General features: G+C 45.8%; 1 long non-coding RNA gene across 1 annotated transcript; it reads right to left on the bottom strand.

Moving 5' to 3' along the window:
- Positions 1–4291: 4291 nt before the first annotated feature.
- LOC138921998 (uncharacterized) lies at positions 4292–5855 on the bottom strand. The gene is made up of 2 exons (XR_011435084.1): positions 5678–5855; positions 4292–4945 (listed from the first exon to the last, which is right to left on the bottom strand). It is a non-coding gene; the product is annotated as an uncharacterized lncRNA (long non-coding RNA).
- Between the last annotated feature and the right edge of the window lie 376 nt (positions 5856–6231).

The raw sequence follows: 6231 nt of genomic DNA, 5'->3' as shown, positions 1-6231 counted from the left end.
GGTCTTTCCATATCTTAACAAAATAATTTAAATTACTTCATTCATATGTGTGTGTGTATTCTTTTTACAAGAGAGAGAAAGCATGAATCCAGGGAGAAGTTGAGTAACTTACCCCCCAGGTCACACTACTGTTGGTGACAACATTTTCCAAAGTGAGAGATTGAGAGCCATGGTCTGAATGGACACAGCCAAAGACCACATAACACGTCTGCTCCAGAGCAAGAGGTCCAGCTGTGTGAATGACTGTGTTTGTGGCCCTCGTGCCTCTGTGGTTTTTCACTGGGCCATCTCTGTGGTGGAACTGGGCAGCTCAAGCTGTGTAAAACCTGGGCATGGTCAGTGTTTGGACTGAACAAAACAGGTGGGTGAGTCAGACCTGAGACCCTGCCTCTGCCCTCCTAGGCCTTATTTTTTCCCCTAAATTACCCTGCAAGATAATAAGCTGTGGGCTTACTTTTTTATGAGCTATGTAAGCCAGACATGTCACATTTAGTGTCTTTCCAGGGAGAAGGAAGCTCGGGGAAGAAATGTGGGGCTGACTTCCTTGCTCCTGGTGCAGTCTGCTGAGAGGATGCCCAAGGGCTAGAAGTGAAGCGTTTCATCTTCCTGCGATAAGGAATATTCCTGGGGTTTCAGGCCCATCAAAGGTCATCCTGAAGTGGGGTGAGGATGGGGGTCAGATCTTGCCATTTCAGGTTAATCTTGGACTCCTGCTTCCTGGACACAGATGCCAATCTGATGGGCCACATGTGGGTGAGTGGGACATGGACCTAGAGGGGAATAGTGGGGGTGTATGGCAGGATGTAGATAAATGAACTGGAGTGAACTAGGGGAAGAGGTGAGGGTAATGAAGGGCCAAGTGTGGGGGAACGGGGTAATAAGGGGCAGAGTAGAGGTGAATAGGGAAGAGTAGGGAGAAATGGGGGAAGTATCCAGTGGAGCGAGTTACTGGAGAAGAAACAGTTGAACGTCAGAAAATATGAGTAATGCTGGGGAGAGTGGGAGTGAGGAGAGTTTAAGAGAGTGGGTGTTGGAAATGTGGACAGAATGGAGTAAACTGGGAGTGATATGAGGCACAGTGGGAATAATGGTGAATGGGGCAGAGTAAAGAGCAGTCAGGCAAGTGGCAAAATGTGGCAGAGCATTAGCGAGTGCAGAGAGGAAGCGTAAGGGCCATCAATGTGGGGCAGACCGCTGGCACTGGAGAGTGACGAACGCTCTGTGTGGAACAGGGATCGGGCTGTTGGGTCTCGGGGTCTCAGCGATGCAGGATCTCGTGGTGGTGGCGATGAGTTGGTGAGGACTGAGTGAGTGGAGGAGGCAGGAGGTAGTCACTGGGTTTCTGCACAAAGAGGAGCTGCCCCAAGGACCCCGCGGTGACCACAGGTATACAGGATGAGACAGCTTGTGCTCGGGACACAGCGCTCAATGAACATCCCCTCTGTGTTCCATGTTCCTGTTGTCGTTATTTATATACACTCAGGGAGAGGTCCCACCACAAGTACGTCCCTGATACCTCCCCCAAATCAGCTCTGTTGTGCCTGTAGGCTGGCCCCAAGTCCTGCCCCCCATTATTTCTGCCAATTATGAGTCTTACTGCTTTAGCTAAAACCTCTAAAGTGATACTCATTATGATCCCTCTTCGACCTGTTCTCTAGGACCCTCAAGACTAGCCTGGGATCCCTAAGTTCAGCCCTGTGACCCTTGACTGGTCCTATAACCATCCAGATCAGTACTGAGACATCAATATTTTAACCACTTATGTTGTATTATTGTCTTATTTCTTTAGGAAAAATCTTCAAACTATGAATCTGATATGAAAAATTCCCTTGATATATTGATGGACTGCAATATACTACCAGGCAAGCTATTCCAGAGGTCTCAGAATAGAAAGGCTCACAGACCAAAATAAAATGCTCAAGTCATGTGGCTTATTAAATCAATTTAAAAACACAAAATATATTTTAAAAAAACCACCAAGATGCAAAGGGAAAGAGATGAGGTAAGTTAACACACTTAGGAGAGGGTGCAAACAGGCCGAAGGGCCCCATTTCTTGAATCCTTTGTTATGTAATGTTCGAACATCCTGTCTTCGTCTCTCTCCCTCTGTGTCTCTCTCTCTCTCTGTTGCATCAGCCTCATTGGTTACGAGGACCAGACTTGAGGTTTGAACAAGGGATTCAATCAGACTGAAGGTGCCCAGGACAATGACACACCCCACTTGCCTCAGCTATAGCTCACCAATTAGCCTCCTGCACAGTCACGGGTTTTATCTGTGGTCAATAGAACAATACTGAGTGTCACCAATTGGTGGCTGATTTGAATAAAATGTAGCTGATGGCTCAGGTGGTAAGATACCTTATGACTTGATCTTTGCATTCCTTTCTATGTTTAAGTAACACTCTTGTTTGTTCCTTCATATACTCCATTTATTCTATTTATTTTTAATGTATCCTACAAGCTGCTACCTTGTTGACTATATTTAACACACCTTATGAATTCTGCCTGTGTCTCAAAAGCTGCTTGCTTATTCATTATCTCTACTTCACACGTCTTGAGTTTTGCTCATATCTTAAGCTCCTAGCTTACTCACTATCTATGCTTAATGCTTCTGATGGGTTTCCTCCAACACATTTGTTTTCCTGTCCTCTAGAGCACAAGCAATAGAGAAGAATCAAAGGAAGTTCTTTGAAAAGATTAATAAAAGTGAGTAACCCTAGACTGATCAAGAAGAAAAAATACAAAATTTCAAATCAGGAATGACATAGTGGACTTTACCACAGATTCTATAAACATTAAAAGCATAATAAGGGAATTATGAAAAAACTTTATGCCAATAAAGTTGACAATTTAGTCAACGTAATTAATAAAGGAGAAAAATTACATAATCTACAGATGCAGAAAAAAGGGATCTCATAAAATTCAACACCCATTCATAATATAAATTCTTAGTAAACTAGGAATACGAGACAATTTCCTTAGTCTGATAAAGGGTGTATTAAAAAAAGACATAGTGAAACTTCATGGCGACATGGTAAAAGCTTTCCTCCTGAGATTAGGAATGAGACAAGGATGGCTGCTATGCCCACTTCTATTCAACACTGTACTGGAGGGTTTAGTGAAACAAAGCAAGGAAAAGAAGAGGAGTAATGACTGGAAAGGAATAAATAAATCTCTCAATCTCTGCAGATGATATGTGTACACAGAAAATCCAAAGGAATCTATAGATAAATTGTTAGAATAAGTGAATTTAGCAAGATTGTTAAATATAAGCTCAAATACAGAAGTTTTTCTTTGTACACACAACAAACAACTAGAAAACAAAGACACCATAGCTTCAATCTGGGGGAACAGAGAGAAACAACTGATGGGGCCATACAACAGAGATCCCTGAAAGAAGGAGTTCAAATGTGGCTGGAAGCCAATTGTAAAACACAGGGAGAAAACACCCTGAGGCTTCTCACAAGGATGAGAGAAGGGAATAAAAGAAACAAGTCACAAAGCTAAGGACAGATCTATAAATGTCTGAATACATAAGGAAAGGAACTGAAGACAACTGGACGAAGGGAAAATGAAAAGGCCAGGGAAAGGGAGAATGACCTAGAAGGGCTCATTCCAGCTGAAGGAGGCAGGGATCAGATCCTGAGGACAAAGAAGGCAGGCATAATTGTTCCTCAAAGCTAAGCAAAGAATGGGAGGAGATATGTGGAGAGGTCATTTACTCTGAGGAGCTCACATCCATGTCCTATAACCACCAGAGGCCTACCTCCTCTCCGTTAAGGAATACCAATGGCATGTCAAAGGAACTTCCCCCTCACCAGCTGGAATCTTCCATCCACCATCCCCAATCTTTCTAGTTCTCACTCGCCTATGCAACTTGAGATTTTTCTCTCTGCCATCCGAGGCTCTTCTTTCTCCAACGTGAAGATCACGTCTGGTTTGGTAACTTGACACCCTGTAAGAGGACATGAATCAGGATTTAAGGCACCTGCTTGGGCTAAGGGCCTCTGAAGACAGAGGAAGGGGCAGCTTCAGGGACTACACGATGAAGCTGCCCAATTATATCCTGGTGAAGTCTGGCCATTTCCTTTGGAAGGTGAGAGAACAAATACTTCCTTCAGCATCCAAAAGGGATGAGGAATCTTTCACCTCTGAACATTTTCAGCTCTTCAGAGGTAAGAAGATCCCATACATCTTTTCCTCATCACCCAGGGATGATGTTGGTTTGCAAGCTTGCCCCCCATATATGGAGGGGAAGGAGAGACCAAAGAAAGAGGCAGACCACTCCAGATTGGTAGATGGCAGAGGTTTTTTTAAAGATTTTATTTTTCCTTCCCCCCCCCAAAGCCCCCCAGTACATAGTTGTATATTCTAGTTGTAGGTCCTTCTAGTTATGGCAAGTGGGACGCCACCTCAGCGTGGCCTGATGAGTGATGCCATGTCTGCGCCCAGGACTGGAATTGGCGAAACCCTGGGCCGCCGAAGCGGAGCGCGCGAACTTAACCACTCAGCCACGGGGCCGGCCCCTGGATGGCAGGTTTAATAAGCAAAGGAGCTTACTTATAAGGTTTGTCCTGGGCGGCCACAAGGTGAGTAGATCTCTACCTCCCGCCTGCCAGAATCTTAAAAGTTCATATAGAGGCCATAACTGGTTCAATCACATACACCATCCAGATGGTCTCAGCAACACATTGCTCTCTCAAGGCTGCATCCTTGGGATGGGCAGAATGTACGTTCCAAGGACAGGGGAGGGGGTAAGGAGCCTTCCATTGTCCAGGTCCAGCTCATGGGTCAACCAGTGGTCACATCCTCTTCATGACCTCCAATACTCCACCCCTCATGACCAGCTCTTACAATCTTACACGCTCCCCTCTTCTGCCATGTGCCTTGAGCAGTCAGCAAGGGGTTTCATGGAGCATAGGTGGCTCATTTGGAGGTTATGTGGCTGTATCGGAGGCAGATGCCCCAGCAACAGTATAGGCACATGTAAGAGAAACACAGATTAACATAATTCTCAAAACAAGTAACAGTTTTTTCCACCAAGAGCCCCATGATCCAAACCACTGATTTGTTAATTCCCCCTAGGCTGGGGGTTGGATCCCCCAGGGCGTTCACTTGTGGCCTCATGTGATTTAGTAAAGATGATACATTAGCAGACTCATCAGGTATGAACACACAACATTGTTTGGATAATGGCACAGGTGCCTCCTTGTGGGGCAGTAATAATGTCCAAGGCCATCCAACTTTGGAGGACAGCTTTTAGAGACATTTCAGTGTTCAGTAAGGACAGAGTTTGCTGGCTATCATTTAAGGCTTATTGGACAGATTCAGTTAGGGCTTCTATGTGTGCTGTGACATCCTCCAGGCCAATGGAGGGGATAAAGATGACAGCCAAATGATTGTATCAGTGGAAAACAGAACATGCCCATATGGCCTCGAGGAGAGGGAGGTTGGGGGCATTAGGAACTTGACCAGTTCTGCACACCATACATGCCAGGGGAGGCAGCACTGTCAGGTGTGAGGATATGGCCTAGGACTCCTGCCTTCTCCCCTCTTTCTATGGTGCACGTTCCATTCCAGGCAGAGTGCGTTTCAACAGGTCTGGCTCACACCAAGACAACAGGATCCCAGTGGGGATTGAGTAGTTCCCCTCACCCAGGGGTGTGAAATAACTCACCCATCCCGGTGGGATGTCCTATTGCAAATTCCAGTAGTTAATGCCTTTCCCAGGCGGGATGGGGCTTGGTGTTCTCAGCAGCATAGCACAATGATCCACAGTGAGGGTCGGGGCAGTGGCTATGTCCTGCGACTTCCATACCTTGACAGTGTTGAGTGTCTCGGCAAGGGTCCCCAGTCTGGCATATGGGACAATAGACCCTACTGGTTGATCATTCAAGTGTATTAAAGCCTGGGACAGTACTTTAGTCCACCTGGCCAAGGTGGTTTTACCTGTTAGTAATTTAATCTGCTGGTTTAACGTTCCGTTCTTCCTTTCTCCCAGCCCTGCTGCTTGCGGGTTATAGGGGAGATGGAACCTCCATTCAGTGGCATGTTCTTTTGCCCAGTCTTGCACATCATGACCTTTGAAATGTGACCCCTGATCACTGTCTGTTCAACAAGGGTATTCGTCCATAGTACTCAGCTTCTCAAATCCCCTAGTGGTGGTAGTCTGGTTTGTATAGTGACACAGGAAAGCTTGGGTTAGGCCAGACACAGTGTCCACACAAACCA

The sequence above is a fragment of the Equus caballus genome, chromosome X (genome assembly GCF_041296265.1).
Source record: "Equus caballus isolate H_3958 breed thoroughbred chromosome X, TB-T2T, whole genome shotgun sequence".
Classification (NCBI taxonomy): Eukaryota; Metazoa; Chordata; class Mammalia; order Perissodactyla; family Equidae; genus Equus; species Equus caballus.
Note: the sequence above shows the minus strand (reverse complement) of the source record. Positions and strands in the feature narration are given on the sequence as shown.